Source organism: Manacus candei, unplaced genomic scaffold (genome assembly GCF_025592945.1).
Source record: "Manacus candei isolate 608988 ecotype Guabito, Panama unplaced genomic scaffold, ASM2559294v1 h1tg000097l, whole genome shotgun sequence".
NCBI lineage: Eukaryota > Metazoa > Chordata > Aves > Passeriformes > Pipridae > Manacus > Manacus candei.
In genome coordinates, this window is record NW_026138145.1 from 304,363 (window position 1) to 321,387 (window position 17,025).

General features: G+C 49.6%; 2 protein-coding genes across 5 annotated transcripts in view; one reads left to right on the forward strand and one right to left on the reverse strand.

Moving 5' to 3' along the window:
• The window catches only part of SAMD4A (sterile alpha motif domain containing 4A), a 100,325-nt gene that overhangs the window by 9,482 nt on the left and 73,818 nt on the right, over positions 1 to 17,025 (forward strand). The window lies entirely within an intron of this gene.
• The window catches only part of DLGAP5 (DLG associated protein 5), a 228,731-nt gene continuing 215,158 nt past the window's right edge, over positions 3,453 to 17,025 (reverse strand). Inside the window, exon 21 of the transcript XR_007899986.1 lies at positions 3,453 to 8,341. The gene's annotated coding sequence lies outside the window, so the exon portion shown is untranslated. The remainder of the gene's footprint in view (positions 8,342 to 17,025) is intronic.

The window sequence follows — 17,025 nt, forward strand, 5'->3', positions numbered from 1 at the left end:
GTAAACCATATATTTCTCTGCTATTAATCGTGACTGCCCTTCTCAGGGCCTTTGCAGTGCTAAAACTTTCTTGTATCCTGTGAAAATAATCCCTGGGTGTTGTCCTTGAACAAACTCGTGGTCATTCCACGTTGTGAGCCTGGGACTGTCTGTGATGGGAGACATGGATGGCTGGTACTGACGGCTCTGCTGCACCAGGGGCTGAGCCAGCTTCCCCCACGGCCCCTGCAAGCCTTCCCTGTTATTTGCAGGAGCTGGATGTGGCCCAGCTGGTTGAGCTATCATGCCTGAAGATGTTATTTTACTTAAAATAATGTTAATATTGTGACTGTCATCTGCAGGATTCAGCAGCTCCGCTCCGCTCTTTGCTCTTGAGCGAGGCAGCCCTGGAGTAGAAGCACAGAGTGCTTTAAAAAGCTTCTCCTCTGTTACTGATCCTCACAAGTAATTAATTCCAGATTGCTCTTTTTTTTTTTTTTTTGATAAAACTCATTTCAGACAAGCTACAAACCTGCCTTTTAAGCAGTTAGTTCTCCTGCTCCTTGCCTGGTGGGGAGTGGGCACATGTTGTGTTTGGAGTTTTAATTGTAGTTATAAGAAGAAATTCAGTGGGTGGATAAAACAGGGTTTGACCAGGTTTAGCTGGAAGCATTTTAAAACCCACTTTCCATGCCACTGCATTTTCTTCTTGTTTACTGTGTTTTTAACCCTGAACATCACAGATCAGTTCTTCTTGTCATTGGTTTTCTTGTGTCAACCCCTTCTCTCTGTCCTCCAGCTGCAATGGGGGGAAGTGAGGGAAGAAAATGGGGAAAGAAATGTGGAGGAAAAAACCCACAATTTTTGTCATGGAGAAACTTGCCTGATCTGACGTTTGCAAGCAGGACATGGTGTTTCTGCAGCAGCTGTGGTCTGCATCCATGCATTTCCCTGCTTTTCACAGCTTTCCTGTCGGGATATTCCTCCTGTTTCTGATGCAGCAAACATCAATGTGATTTTTCTGCCTTTTTTCTGTCTGTTCCCTGGTGTGCTCAAATTGCCACAGGGTCAGCTTGGTTCTGGGTAGGGTTTTTTTTTTTTTCCTAAATCTCACCGTTCCAAAGAAGTGGATTATTAAAATAAAAATACAAAGTCTCCAGGCTGTTTCCCTCCAGATAATGCAAACATAGATGAAATGTTGAGTTATAACTACCTGAGTGACCTTTTAAGATAAGAATTGTTATTGACTGGTGGTATTATGTTAAACTGATAAGAGTTCTTTTTAAAAGAGGAGGGGAAGAAAGCCCAGCAAACCCTTCAGTAACCATAACAACTTACTCAGCAGCACACGGACACAGCTCCTTCCTGATGCTGCTGCTGGAGGCTTCAGGGTGGCCTGTGGGGATCTCATCTGGCAGCCCCTCAAGGGAAACTGGGAAACCTCCCTGGAGCTTCAGGTTGTGCTGTGAGGGCTGCCCGAGGTCCCTTGGCTGCTCCTGTTGCTCTCAGCCCCCAGATTTTCATCATCTGTAGGGAATTCTAGCTGGAGAGTTGTGCTGGGGCTCAGTCCTGTGCTGTTTCATCCAGCACCACAGGTTTGGGTGTGGTGGCAGGGGTGGGTGCTATGGGAGAGGGTGCTGGGAGCGGGAAGGATCATAGACTCCCAGAACAGTTTGAGTTAGAAGGGACCTTAAACCTCACCTTGTTCCAAACCCTCTGCCATGGCCAGGGACACCTTCCACTATCCCAGGTTGCTCCAAGCCCTGTCCAGTCTGGCCTTGAACACTTCCAGGGATGGGGCAGCCCCAGCTTCTCTGGGCAATGCCAGGGTCTCACCACCCTCACAGTGAAGGATTTCTCCCTGATATCCAATCTAACCCTGCTCTCTGACAGCGTGAAGCCATTCCTCCTTTTTCTGTCACTCCAAGCCCTTATTCAAAGTTCTTCTCCAGCTCTCTTGGAGCCCTTTTATGTACTGAAAGGGGTTCCAAGGTCTCCCCAGAGCCTTTTCTTCTCCAGGCTGAACAGGGCTGCTTTTGAAAGTCAGAGGAGGATGCTTTTGACTGTCCTTGCTTAAGAAATGAGGAACCAGGCAAGGAAGTCCCTTCCTTACTGTCACCGTGCTGGCAGGCTCCGTTGGAGCCCCATGGGGAGCTGGGTCCCAGCTCTGTGCCCAGCAGAGGTGCCAGCTCCTGTTTCAGGTTATTATAACAGAGTAAGGAGTGTGATGTGAGCCCACAGGTAATCCCAGCCTCCTTTGGCCCAGCTGAGCCCTGCAGGCTGTGTTTGCACGTGCTGCTCCTGGGAATTCTGTCCATTTAAAGCGGAATTCACACTTCTGCCGTGCGCTTGGTCGCCTTCTGTTAGCAGGGGTTGCCACTGAGACTGTTGGAGCTGCAGAAAACCAACTGTGAGCAACTGATTTTTCTTACCACCTTCTTCCTCCCCATCCCCTTGCACTTGTATTAACTGTGAGTCGTGGGTTTTCCTAAGTTTCATGGAAAGTGAGTGTCCAGGTTCACGGCTCTCAGGTCAGGGTGAGCCTAAAGGTTGACAAGCAAGAAAAGTGAAGACCCAGGAAGTCTAAAATGAGAGGGAATAGGCCTGATGAAACATAAAATACTCCAGATATTCCATTAGAACACATATGAAATATGTGAACATATATGAAACATAAAATACTCTAAATATTCTGTTAGAATTAGGGATAGTGGGAAAACAATCCACTTGAACCTGTAGCAGAAGAGGCAAAGGTGTGCAACTCTGTGTGTCTGCTCAGGAATTCAGTTACTTAAACCTGCTCTATTCCAAGTCATGGCAGCAGCAGGGAATCTGTGTAAAGGTGTCAGCTTGGCCTGTGCTCACCAACCTCTCCTCACATTCTTCTGGAGCAGCCAGTTGGATGCTGAATGCTTTTTGTAGCCGGTGTCAAATCCCGGTCAGCCAGAGAGCCTTTATAAATAAAGGTGTCTGCTGGAATTCAGGCATACGTGGATAATAGCTGCTGTAACTCAGCTGTCCAGCCTGGCTTCCTGGCTTTTATAAATGACTGATCAGAGATTCCACTGAGAATGAGGATTTAAGGGGATGGAGCTGCTGGAAGTGGTCTCTGTGCCGATAAGTATAGCGAGGCTCTATCCCCGGGACAGGTGGCCGGCGTTGCCCTCCCTCCACTGCTGCCCCGGGTTTGTATTTCACACAAGGCAAATGTTGCATTAGTAAAACGTGTGTTGTGGTTACATGGCAGGGGCTCTGCAGTTCTTTTTTTTTTTTTTTTTTTGCAAGCTGCACTCAAATCTTTCAGTTTGTCATTATTTTTTTTTTCCCCTTTTTATTTATGGGAGCGGGGTAAACACTCGGAGATCTCTCTGGACAAGCCACAGCAGCTGGAGGATACTGGTTTCTCTATGGAGTGGAGGAATTTCATCAGAGGAGCTATTGTTTGACTGTGTTCCCAGCATTTTGGCAACTGTTCTTTAGATTAACCCTACAGAAAGGGGAGGGTGCTCTCTGCCGGGTCTGGAATAATTGCAAAAATGTGGGCAGATGCTTTTGCATTGTTAGAAGTGGATCCTGGCTGGTAGTAGGGAAGCATGGTGTGGGATTAGGGAACGAAGAAGCACAAGTTCTTTAAATCCCTCCCGAAGCCAAACTGGATGTCAGCGTTGATGTTCAGTTGTTTTCTGTTTTTAAAATGGAAATAGTTGGTATTTTTCCCCCCCTGCCCTGAGCAGTCAGTAATCTCAATGTGTGATAACCAGGGCTCCTGCCACAGGAGAGGCTGGGAGCCCAGGCCTGTGGAGGCTTAGGACTTGCCCTGCTGTCCCACAGACCCCTGAGATCCGAGTCCTTGCTGCTGTAAAGCCCCTGATTTCAGCAGATTTACGGGTTTGATGCTGTTTGCACATCTCAGAAATCAGCCTTTTGGTCATCAGCTGGTTCTGTGGCACAGAACTCGCTCCTGAGCTTCCAGGGGCATAACCTGTCCTCTTACAGCCAGTGGCCTGGACCAGGTGTCTCCAGCCCTGTCCCAGGCCACTTCTGTACTGTCCCTTGGAGGGGGATGCTGAGAGCCACCTCAGAGAATGTTTCTTGCTGTCGAGGTTCCTCTGTGGGGCTGCTGGGGCCGTTCCTCGCTCCGAGGGCTGTGGTGGGTCACAGCTGGCACACCCAGCCCAGAGAAGCTGTGGCTGCCCCATCCCTGCAAGTGTCCAAGGCCAGGTTGGATTGTGCTTGGAGCAACTTGTGATAATGGAAGGTGTCCCTGCCCATGGCAGGGGGTGGGACTGGATGATCTTTAAGGTCCCTTCCAACCCAGACTATCCTGTGATTGCTCATCCAAGGGCTGGTGTGGTGCCTTGTGGGGGACTTGGAGGAGGAATGGGAGCCTGTGACTTGTGGCTGAAGGGTGATGAAGCTCCTCACTCACCGTGCAGCAGCTTCTTCCTCTGGCAATGCCTGCAGAGCTGAATTCAGCCCCCAGCTCCGTTCCTTGCCAGATCTTCAAAACACCACCAAATTCAGCTTTTTTTTTTTAATCTGATGTGCGTATTTTGGTTCAGTTTGCCCATACAATTACACTAATTTGCTTTATTACACACAAAAAGATTAAAAATACATCTGGCAGAGAGGATTAAAAGCTGGTAATCTGGCTGCTAAGAAGCACGCGATGCTTTAGGATTTCCTTTCGAGGTGTGTGGAGCTCTGGAACATGAGCAAATGTGATCCTTTGTAGTTGGGAGTTTTCACAGGGAGAGCTCATTAAAGACGCTGTGATTGTTCAGATGAACAAAAAAAAAAGAATGAATTTAAAATATAAGACTAAATCCCACCACATTAAAGCCCTAGTTGTGATTTAAGAGCTCGTTTTTGGTTTGGGTTTGGTGTTTCTTTTTGTATGGGAACTTGGAGCAATAGGGTTGTTTTACCTTTTAAAGGATTTAACAAGTCACTCTAATTTTCTTTTAATGTTGCAGAGCTTCAAAATAATGCAAGGTCAGGCTGAGCGTAACTAATTCCAGTGTGAAAGCAGAGGGAAGCCTGTTTCTCCATAGACTTACAATTAGTGCAGCAGTACTCCTGCCTTGGAGAGGAGTGTAGTGGGAAATGAGACTGCTGGAACCTTGGTAAATAAAAATGCGTGCTTGGGGATTTTTTTTTCCATTTTTTGTACAAATAAGAGGGGGAGCCCTGTAAAAGCCAAGGTTCATTTCAGTTTAGCTTGCTTTCACATGTGCCCCAGGAGGGCAGGTGATGGCGTGATGAGGGTGCCCTTGGATCCTTCAGGGGCTGGCAAACCCCTCTGAGGGTGCTGGGGTTTGGGTCTTCATCACATGGTTCTGTTTAAAACACATCCATGTTTACCCGTGGTAGGGTTCCAAGGGTGCTGAGAGCTTTTCTCCCAGGGTCTGAGTTGGTCTGTGTGAGTCCTGCCACTCCACCCTGGACTTTGGGACCCCCAGGTGCTGGGCTTTCGGGGGTGATCCCTTTGCTGTTTTCAAAACCTTTTTGTTGCACTGTTATTGTGGTGAGTGTTGTCTTCATCATCTTGATGTGAAAAAAACCCCAAACCAGGCTGTTTTCACACTGCTCTGGGTGTGCTGCCTGTTCTGGCACCTGGATGATGCCCAGGGCATCATCCTGCTTCTCCTGCAGCCACCCCACAGCATTCCTGTGGCCAGAACACACCTTGCTTTGGTCCTGCCACCCCTGGGGATCCCCCAGCCTGTCCTGTGCTGCTGTGACAACAGCAGATCGCTGTCACCGTGTCACCTCAGTGCTGCAGGGGATGCCCAGGGCCCTCCACTTGCCTTCATTACAGAACCATTTCACTCCTTGTCCCTTCCCTCAGGTGTTAGTTTTGCTTTCCAGGTCTGGCCTGCTGCCACAGCCCGAGTGTGTCCCTTCTTTCCGTGCATTGTGGTCTCCTGCTGCTGGGGGTGGCCGGGAGCTTGGGTGGGGAAAGGGGAGTTCCCATGACCTCGCTCCTGTTTACCTTCCCTTTCCTTGGCCTCAGGGACTATTTTCACATGTGGAGGTTGCTGGTGATCACAGTGAGTGTTTTATGCCCTGTGCCCAAGGGGAGATGCTGAGGACACATCCCATTTCCCACCAGTCTTCCAGCTCTGGTGCCCCGTCACCCCCGGGATGCGGGTGCTGGTCCCTGGACTGCTCCACCTCTTCCCTGTGTGGGATGCAGCCATCAAACCTCCCATCCCCCCGGTGCCAGCTGGAGCCCTGCCCGCAGCACCAGACCTCCCTGGGCATCACCTTCCTGCTGCCAGAGCCACGGCCAAATAAAAAGCATTTTCCTTTCTCCATCTCCTACCTGCTGCCCGACTGCCTGGCCTTGGGGAGGGAGATGGGGCTGTGGGAATCCCTCCAGAGCCAGGATTCGGGCTGCTTCCCTCTCCCTCCAAATGTCTGCACACCCTGGTTTGCAAACACAGTCAGCTCTGCCTCACTCCATTGAGGTTTGGGGGTTTTTTTCTTAACTCCTTATGTGCCCCTGGCTGATAGAATTTGGCCTGTTGTAGCAGAAATCCCAGCATTTCCTTGCTTTTTTTTTCCCCCCTGCAAAATCCGTATGTTGCAGCTTTCAGGAGAGAGGAAAACAGCATTAACTTTTCATGTCTGTCGTTGCTAATTTAAGGGGTGAGAAGTTGGCCTGGGTCTGTTTTTTTAAAGTACTGAGCATAAACTGGTAGTACCAGTGTCGGTGCTGAATAACTCAGTAAGCTGAAGAATGCAGTGATATCTAAAATTAAATCTGTTCTTAATTGCTGGGTTATAAATGGCAGCGTTTTCTCCAAATGGAATTAATTTATTATTTTTCAATTGCCGACACGAGTCTCGGCAGCACAAACCCCACATTTTGCATTAATACAATAATAAGGCTCTTCCAAAAAGGTGTGTTTGGCATTTGCAGCACACAGCACAATCTAACAAACCATAAACTATGTCAAAATACCCTTAAAGTATTAATTAAAACTTTTTAAAAAATGTAGAATAGATGAATACATTCCAAATTGTGACTTTTCAATGAAGCTCTTTCATAAAAAACATTGTTTCTTGCCAAAACAAATTCAAAGGCATTTTTGTAATTTCTGCTGGGGGAAGGAGGAGTGTTTATCCAGCCTTTCGTGTTGGTTGGGCTTTTTGACTTTTATTTAAAATTTTTTTTAAAAAGAGGGTTTTTTGCCTGAATGTGCATTAAAAAATCCTGATCCCGTCCTCTCCGGAGGGATGTGCAAAGGGGGATGAAGGCTGGAGCAGGGTGTGCCTTGAGGGGCAAGGCTGTCTTTAGCATCATAGCTGAAATTCAGTGGTGATGGGATCCCCTGGCATGTTGTGTTTGGGGCAGACACAGATCCCAGAGTGATTCCTGGGTCAGGGGTCCTGCTTTTGGAGGAGGGAACCCCCCACAGGTGCTCGGGATAGGGACGGAGTTCCCCAGTTTGCTTCACAGAGCAGCATCTGCAGCCACAGGCATCCACCCAGGGCACGAAGCAAAACTGCTCGAGGTATTTATAGCTTTTCCTTATGATTTTTTTCCCTACCCTTTCAATTTTGGACACGTTTTTGACAGCTCTTACCTGCTGAGTCACCGTTCGTCCTCTTGCACGGGAGCTCCTCCCGGCACACCGATTCCCTGAGCAGGCTTGAGCAACCATCACCTAAAAATAAATCCTGTCAGGGAAGTGGGGGTTCCCCCCCCTCCTTTTTTCCTCATGTCACCAACTGCTTTTCCCTCTGTGTGTTTGCTCTCTTACACAAGGCCAGTGTTCTATAGATGCAATACCTTCACGTTTCTAAGGAGGGTTTGACCATTTATCTCGTCCCACCACCTCCTATCCTGTGGAGGAACCGTGTGTTGGAACCAGATAAGGGTGCAGCTTCTGGAGATAACTGTATCTGATGCTGCACCAGCGCTCTGGTTTCACTAAGATGAATTTTTTCAGTGGTGAACCACAACTTGAGCACAAACTGTGTGATTCTCGTAGTTCCACGTGATAAATTTAAATCCTGGCTTGCTCCGCAGCAAGGAGCCACTGCTGTTACTTCTGATGGATAGGGAGGAAAGGTTGGGCTTTCCAAGGGTAATCCCAATATCCAGGTCAGTTTTCTTTCCCATTCACCAGGTTCAGGTAGCAGGAATGTTCAGAGCTGGTTTTGCAGTGTTGCTCAGTCCTTAATCTGCACCACTTGCTTGCAGACAGCCAGACTGCAAAACCCACCTCTCCTGAAAACTCTTACAAAGACTTCAGATATGTGCAATGACGCTCATTTAGGGTATCAAAGCACCTTCCTTCCTGTCCCTTAAGGTGCTTTCTGCCCCAAAAATGCATCTCAGATTTATTTGCTTTGCTTTATTAATCTCTAATTTTGTGCTTTGGGTGGTAAGTGACAAGAATATCGTTATTTCCTTCCTGTTTCCGTATCCTCACACGTGCTGATGCTGCACATGGAGAATGACAGGATGGTTGGGTTGGAAGGAACCTTAAAGATCATCTTGTTCCAACCCCCTGCCACGGGCAGGGACACCTTCCACTATCCTAGGATGCCCCAAGCCCCGTCCAACCTGGCCTTGGGCACTTCCAGGGATGAGGCAGCCACAGCTTCTCTGGGCAGGCTGTGCCAGGGCCTCACCACCCTCACAGCCAAGAATTTCTTCCTGATGCACAGCTGTTGTGCCTGGGTGGTGTATTCCTTGTTTTGTGGGTGCTCCCACCTTCCTCCTTTCCTGGGAATACGCTGCAGAAAAGAAATGTTCAGTCTATTTATGAATTTCAGCCTCTACATTAATCCATGCCTACATTAACCCTCCAGGTGGTTGCATTTCACTGTGTCACAGCTGCTAGCAGGGTGTTCATCTTGGTGAAAGTCTATTTTAGCTTCCTGCTGGTGGTGCAGCCCACTGTCACCCCGTGGGGCACTGTCACTCCTTCCCGAGGAAGGAGGAAGGGAGGCTATTTAAGGAGGAGCAATTAGTGAGGGAACAACTGGAGCTGAAACCAAAGCCAGGTTTGGGAGGAGGAGGAGGCTGAGAAGGAGCTATTTCAGGGGATGGCTTGTCTGGCCACGTTGGTCTTGGACATGGAGGTGTCCACCCACCTCCTGTGTGTTTGATCAGCACGAGTTTCGGCACGAGCTGTTTAATATGTGGCTGTTTCTTGCCACACTTGTGTGGAGGGACACAGAGATGCAGCGTGCCACTGCTGGTGGAGGTGCCTTGCCCAGCTGCTCGGAAGTTTTGGGGTGCCTGGTAGGTTTTGTGGCATCTTTTGGGGTTCTGCTTGTGTGCAGGTACGTTTTGCATGTAGGTATTGCATGTGTTTTGTTGTGGGCCTGCTCCTTCCTGAAGCATTTCTGTATTTCATCCTGTCTTCTGAGAGGGTCAGATCACCAGCAACCTCTTATCCAAAGGGGATTCTGTTTGGATAAACATATGAAGAACATAACACCTTGTTTTCTCCCTTCTGATTCTACTGAGTGGCCTATTTTTTCCATAATTAAACTCCTCATGCCCTGGGGATACGCTGCGTTGATCGGACGGTAAATCCTTGACCTCAGATCCAGCGGGGCAGCCCAGGTCCCTGTGGGACTCATCCCTGGAGGTGTTCACCGTCCCTGGAGGCGTCCAGAGAACGACTGGACATGGCACTCAGTGCTCTGGGTCTATTTGACGAGGTGGTGATCGGTCAAAGGTTGGGCTTGATGATCTTAGAGGTCTTTTCCAACCCCTCTGTGATTCTGGGAGTGAGGTTTACATGTGAATCCCACGGGATGTATTTGCCAGCCTGGATGTGACACTCTCGCCCTTGGCCCTGCGGTTTGTCAGGGCGACACAGAAGATGAGAAGCTTTGTGCTCGTGCTGCTGTTAAATCTGAATGAGTAATTCAATAATGAGTAGCTATCAGTTCATTGCTTTCATGTTAAGGAGAAATCCTGTGCTTTTAAAGCCTTTTTGCAAGGATTGGATTGTGAGCTAATTTCTAATCTTGCACAACTAACGGGTACTTGAACATAAGGCTTCTCTTTATCATCGCAGTCTCTTTTGTTGGAGCAATCTCCAGCATATGGTTTTGGAGGATTTAACATCTATCCCAGACACGTGGTGACACACTCTTAGTCCTCTCCACGCATTTAAGTCTAAAAATGTCTATTCTTCCTTTTTTTTTTAAGTCTCCAGGATGCTTGTGAGTACTTGGAGCTAGAAAGGAAAACAAAAGGCACACCAACACCAACAGGTTTTGCAAAAGAAGGTTTCTAAGAATGCATCTTATTGAGGAGAACATGTGTGTCTGGGCTGTAGCACAGAACTTGTTGACATGCTTTGCTAAATTTGCTCAGGGTTTTTCTATTTTAGCAGTTGAAAAAAGCTTGTAAAACTGGGGGACGTGTGCAGTGGTTTTCCCTCCTCTCTTAGCCCTGCTGCTTCTTGACAGGCTCTCCCAAGGCTGACTGGCTCGTGTGGGGGATCCTAAATCATCTCCTTGGCATCTTTGGGGGTCCTTGTGCACCCAGCCTGGGCACAGCTTCCTTCTCCTGTCCTGCATCTCTCTGCTTGTTTAGGGTGGAGGTTTCATAACTGTGGATTTTCCTTCCCTCCTTATCAGCCTCCTCAGGGACTTGAGGGCAAGTGGTTCAGCATGTCCTTCATCCCAGGGAGGGAGCTGGAATGCTGCAGTCCCTCTCCTCTCAGGCATTAGGTGCTTTCTGCAGGGTGGAAACACTAAATCACATTGGGGATGTGTTTGGGGAAAAGGGAGCCATTGTGGCACGGGCTGAGCTAAAACGGTTTGTGGTTGTAGGAAATACCTTCAGGGTTGTGGGATGGAACTGGACAGTTGGGGCTGAAGCTGGGGCTGCTGCAGTTCTCCTCCCTGTGTCCAGAGGATTTTGGCTTCCTCTTGTCTATCAAATGGAGGGTGAATTTGTCCATGCACTATTCCAATTGTTTTTGAAAAACCAGGGGGTTTTTTTACGGTTACTGTTCATCCTTCCTCTCAGATGTCCCTTTGACTGGTGATGTGTGGTAATGAGGAGAAAAAAGGGGGAAAATCCTACTCAGGAAAGAGAAAAGTGTTGTGTCCCTGGTGCCAGAGCCAGGCAGGGGAGTCTGAGAAGGGCTCACACGGGATTCTTTGCGGCTCCGCGTTTCTCGGCTCCGACCCTTTTCCCGTCAAAGCAGAAGCCACAGAAATATCTCAGTTTTCCTTACTGCCACGATAGAGGAAGCATTTTCTGCCTGAAATAACAGCTGGAGCTGGGGCTTGGAGCAACCTGGTCTAGTGGAAGGTGTCCCTGCCCATGGCAGGGAGTTGGAATGAGATGGTCTTTAAGGTCCCTTCCAACCCAAACCATTCTGGGAGCCTTCGGTTCATTTTCCTTTTTTTCCAGTGTACCACTTGTTCTATACATTTCTTTCATCTAGCCCACATTAGTCTGTGTGCAAGCCAAGAGCCAGTTCCTGGGGAATGCTTCTCATTGGCATCCCGAGAGGAGCAGGACACAGCACCCTGAGTCAAGGGATTCCCGTGCGGACCCCACTTCTCCCCCCTTTTCCTCAGCAGAGGAATCCCCTCTGGCTCTGCCTTGGAGTCCTTTGGAGACCCTCCAGGAGAGCATCATTTGGGGAGACCTTGTGCAGCCAGGGGGGATGGTTGAATTCCAGCTTCCATCTCTGGAGGTATTCCAAAGACACGTAGATGTGGCACTTGGGGACATGGTTTAGTGGTGGCCTTGGCAGTGCTGGGTTTACAGTTGGACTCGATGATCTTAAGTCTTTTCCAACCTAAACTGCTCTGTAATTCCCCTCAGAGAGGTATGGATGGGAATTTGGGGTGTATAGGATGAGGAGGTGCCTGCCCACCCAGGCTTGCTGTGGGATGAGAGGAAAGGGACCCTTTGGCTCCAGGGAGGATCCCTCATATCCCATGACTGTGGGAGGTGATCCCCTAATCCAGACTCTCAGAGCTGCTGCTGCTCTGCCTTTGGCAAGGAAATGGGAATGAAGGCTCTGCCTGGTGGGTGCCAGAGCTGCTCCCCCCACCCAAGACTTGGAGATAAACCGAAGGAAAGAGTGGGGATGTATTCCCCCCCTCCCCCAGCACGCACATATCCCCAGGCCTTGGCTGTTGTTTCAGAGCTTATCCCTGGCTGGTTTAAATTTAGGAGCCAGCACATGCAGGCACAGGATGAGCAGCTGTGCCGTGGGGCAGGAACAGGATGGGGCATCTGCAGTGATGGGAGCTCCTCCTGCTCCTCCTCCTGCTGGATCCACTGCCCTCTGTGGATCCACCTGCAACATCCCTACTCCTGAATTAGGAGGTTTGGAGGAAATTTTGATATTGAGGGAAGAGAAGCAGCGGTGAGAGCGGCTCTTGCAGGGTCTCAAGGTCTGTGACCCACATCCCTGCATTCCAGATATGCACCCTTGGTCCTGTAATTGTGTTTGGGCTGTAAAACACGCTCTCTGGGCTCAAAAAGCCCTGCTGGCATGGACTCAGAGAGCACACAAGCACAGCTCCTGCCTGGGCAGGCACGAGCTGAAGTCAGAGCGTCAGCATCTGTGTTGATGCTTGACCTTTCGCGTGCTCCTTGTTGCAAACACACTTCTCTGCAGATCTGGGAGAAACAACTTCAAAACCACATAAGGTCTGTGCTGAAGGCAGTCCCGGTGGGATTGTTTATCACTAGCCCACGTTTGTTTCTTGGTCCTCTCTTCCTTCTCTGAGAGGAAGGTGATCTACCTGGCAAGGGAGCTGAATGGATTCAGGCTGAGGTCTTTGGTCAGAAAATGCTGCAGTGAGCACAAAGTGTGGTGTGGGCACAGTGCTGGGCAGTGCTCAGAGGGTGCCTGTGAACCTGAACAGGCACAGGTGCTGGTATCTGTCAGTGTGGCTTTGAAAGTCCTCTGTACCGTTGGAAGTGTAAATATCTAGGGAGAATCATCAGTCTCCAGCTTCCAAAGCAAACCCTTGTGTTTCCCATCTTTCTGTGCCTGAGTCCTCATTGTGGATGAAACCATTCAGTGGTTATAAAGTGCCAGGGCAGGTTTAGAATACATGTGAGGAAGAAATTCCTGGCTGTGAGGGTGGGAAGGCCCTAGCACATGTTGCTCAGAGAAGCTGTGGCTGCCCCATCCCTGGAAGTGTTCCAGGCCAGGCTGGACAGGGCTTGGAGCAACGTGGGATAGTGGAAGCTGTCCCTGCCTATGGCAAGGGGGTTGGAATGAGATGGATTTTAAGATCCCTTCCAACCAACCCAAACCATTCTGGAATTCTGTGATCATGTGCTGCTCAGGATATGCATTTGGAAGACTCCTTATTTTTCTCTATCTCATGGTCACAGAGGATTGCAGCTCTTCAACAAGAGCCCTGACTCCCCTCCTGTCATCAGACAGCAAGGTTTAAATGGAAGGAAAGTTTCTTTGGGTAGCAAAACATAAATAAAACTCCACCTGAATTTCATGGGTTATTTTCTTTTTGATCAAGAGTAGCCTGGAATGCTCCTTGCTGGAAACAAATAAGAGCTGAGGTGTCTGAGCTGAGTGTAGGAATTTATTGAGACTGAGTATAATAATAATTCATTTTGAGCACACCGTGGAAGCAGGAGGCTGCAGTGGCTTTGCCACCCTTCATGTGGGTGCAGGAGGGAGAGATGGGGATTGGGATTTCTGCTTTGGAGGGTGCCTGGATGTGGCCATCTTGGCCAAAAAATGTGAGTCTTCCCACTCGTCCTGCGTGCAAGGAGCCTTTGCCTCACCCGTGCAGATGGTGGGTAAAGGAGGAATTGTTCCACAGACCCCTCTGCCCTGAGCTTCCCTTGCAAAAAAAGCTTGGAGCAACTTCTCGGCAGAGGTGGGAGTTTGTCCCTGTAGGAACAGGGCTCTCCTTAATAGGAGATCTTTGAAAATAAATGAGTGTGTTTTTGGTCTGGAAAATACTTTCACATCCTTAGATCCTGCAGCCAGGAGGGAGCATGCTGATCCTCCGGTCTGGCCAGACGACTGCGCTCCCTCATTCCTGGAGCCGAGCTCCCGCTTTCTGGGTGAGCTGGATTTGATTTCAGCATTTTCCAGCGACTCTGTGAAATGGGGTCAGCTCTTGCCTGCTGCTCTCTCCGGTGGGTGATGTGCTCCTCGGGCAGGAAATCCTCTCTCCCATGCCTGTCCTCGCCGGTGGGACGTGTCAGGGACTTTATCCGGAGATAAGGCAGGTGCTCAGCACTGAGGGGGAAGGTGGTTCTGGCATGTTTTGCTCTCACCACCCCTTCTCCTGCCCCCATGAAGGGACAGTGTTGGGTAGCAGCATCCCTTTTCCTTGCCTGTTTCCAGTGGGTCCCATCTGCATCCCAAGAGGGGAAAATAAATGAGTGCAGCCAGGGGTATCCCAGTCAGAGCTGATGGAACACACCAGTTGCAGGGACTTCAGCCGGGGCCAGCGGGTTTCCCTCTGCCAGGTTGGGTGATAAAGGCCCCCTTGTTAGCACACATTGCCTTAAGCTGTGTTTCCTCAGCTTTCCCTCTGTTTACCGAGGGTATTCAGACATGTAATTCCACCGGATCTGGCTGCTTACGGAGAAGGCTGGATTATTTGTGTTTCGTAAATAAGGCCAGAAAACACAAGGGCTGGAGCACTGAAAGCCAGCTCTGCATCACTCCTGGTGGGGTTTCTTTTTATGTCCCACTTTCCTGCCTTTTGCTTTTTTTTTATTTGTTTTTAACCATAGCTCCCTTTTCTCTCCCACATGTGCCTTGTTATCCGTGTTCTCTCCTGTTTGTGGCTCCATAGTCAGCTTATTTCCCTCTGGAGGAGAGTCTTATATGGGCTCCCTGATCCCTTTTCACCTGGGGAGTCCTTTTCCTAGTGGTTGCTTCTTCCTTTCATATGATAAAACCTTATCTTGAGAGGAGCTGGGATTATGTATAATGAGACCTGGGTGCCCTTGAGGAAAGGAGGAGCAATTCGTGGCAAACCTGAGATCCAGAAGCATCCCTTGGCAAACCCCTTCCTGCTGTGTTTGGGGTGGTTGGTGGAGCTGCTCCTGCCTCAGTGAGCTTTTGTGTTCCCGACTCTCCCTTTTGTCCCCCTGTCCATGAAGCCATTGGAGAGGCTGGTTTGCACTGGCACCTGTGTGAGCTGACAGCTCTGCATCCATCTGCCCCCACAGGGCACAGCATCCCTCCCTCATCTCCGGTGGAGCCCTTGAGGAAAGCGGCTCTGGGAAGGTAAACGAGCAGTTTGGTTAATTAGAGCTCTCTGGACCTTTTCCAACTGGATACCCAGGGAAGCAGGGGATGGCTTGTGTCCTCAAGCCAGGCACCTGGACCACGGCTCCAGGGCTCTTAACCAGCCACTGCAGGGATGGGCAGGCTCTGCAGGGGGAAAAATAAACCCCGAAGGCAATTTTTTTTCCATAAAAAGGCCTGTAATGGTCCTTCTGTGGTGCAGCCTGTCCTTAGAGCACCTGTGGGGCCGATGAAAGCAGCACTGGTACAAGCACAGCCATATGTTCATCCGGACGGGGAGGTGTCGGCTCAGTTAGCAGTCCTGTTTGGAGGAACAGCTGTGGAGGGGTAGGAGGGGTTTCCCAAACCATGGGCACAGCAAGTCCTGTTCCTGTTGGGTCTCCAGAGCCGAGCCAGACCCCTCCTGTGAGACCATCTCAGCGAGATGCTGATCAAAAGGGAAAAAAAAAATCAGCATTTTTGCCGTTTGCTCGGGGCAGTTTGCAGGATTGCAGGACGTGCAGAGCAACAGCATGGACTGTCCTTCAGCCAGGAGAGCCTTGGTTTTCCTGAGCTGGAAAGAATTGCTTTGGATAAACTCTGTAAAGTCTGGGTTTGTGTCGTGTCGGAGTCGGTGAACAGATACCCGTTGTTTTATGGAGCTGTGGATGAAAACCTGAGAGCTTTGCTTTGGTTGTACTGAAGGGGGCTGATGACTGGGGATGCCCCAGGGATGTGAGGAGCACGGAGTCAGGGATGTTCTAGGGCAGTGAAGATGGTAAAAGGGCTGGAGCACATCTCCTGAGGAAAGGCTGAGAGAATTGAGACTGTTCAGCCTGGAGAAGAGAAGGCTCCAGGGAGACCTTAGAGCCCCTTCCAGTGCCTAAAGGGGCTCCAGGAGAGCTGGAGAGGCACTTTGGATAAGGGCCTGGAGGGACAGGACAAAGGGAAACGGCTTCCCACTGCCAGAGGGTAGGGTTAGATGGGATATTGAGAAGGAATTCTTGGCTGTGAGGATGCTGAGGCCCTGGCACAGGTTGCCCAGAGAAGCTGTGGCTGCCCCATCCCTGGAAGTGTCCAAGGCCAGGTTGGACAGGGCTTGGAGCAACCTGGTCTAGTAGAAGGTGTCCCTGCCCATGGTAAGGGGTTGGAAGGAGATGGTCTTTAAGGTCCCTTCCAACCCAAACCGTCCTGGTTTCTGAATCTCTCATTCTATTTACCTGCTCTGTCATCCATGCTCCTGGGAGTCTTGTTGCTGAAGTTGGGAAGGTTAAGGATAATCAGTGTGTGCATTGTCAAAACTCCTGCCATTCCCATATGGTTGCTGTGTCCCTTAATCTGTGACCTACATGGTACCTTATCCTCAGCCTGACAGGGGATTTGTGCTGGGATAATTCAGACGGGATGTGTGGGAAATCCTCTCGGTAGCAAGGCCTATAAAGTGATGCTTTCCAAGTATAAACTCTGATTTTCCAGAAGCCCAGCAGTTCTGGGGACTTCCTTGGGTTCCATCCAGACCCACTGGGCTTGAGATGCAAGTTTGGGAAGCTGACGCCCAGAAGCAGGAGAACAATGGGAATCTCTTTGGGCTACTTCTTTTCTGATGGATAACAGATTGCAGGAGTTGGTGTCTTGTTCTGGGGGAAGTAAGTGAATCTTGAAGCTCTGCTCGCTCTCTGTCTGAGTTTTCAGCAGAGCAATTAATATCACCCCCCATTTTAAATGTATCATTGGAGAAGAGCATCCATGTGGTTGGACTGTGGGTTTAGGGGTGATGGATCATCACAGCCACGGTGGCTTGAGTTGATGT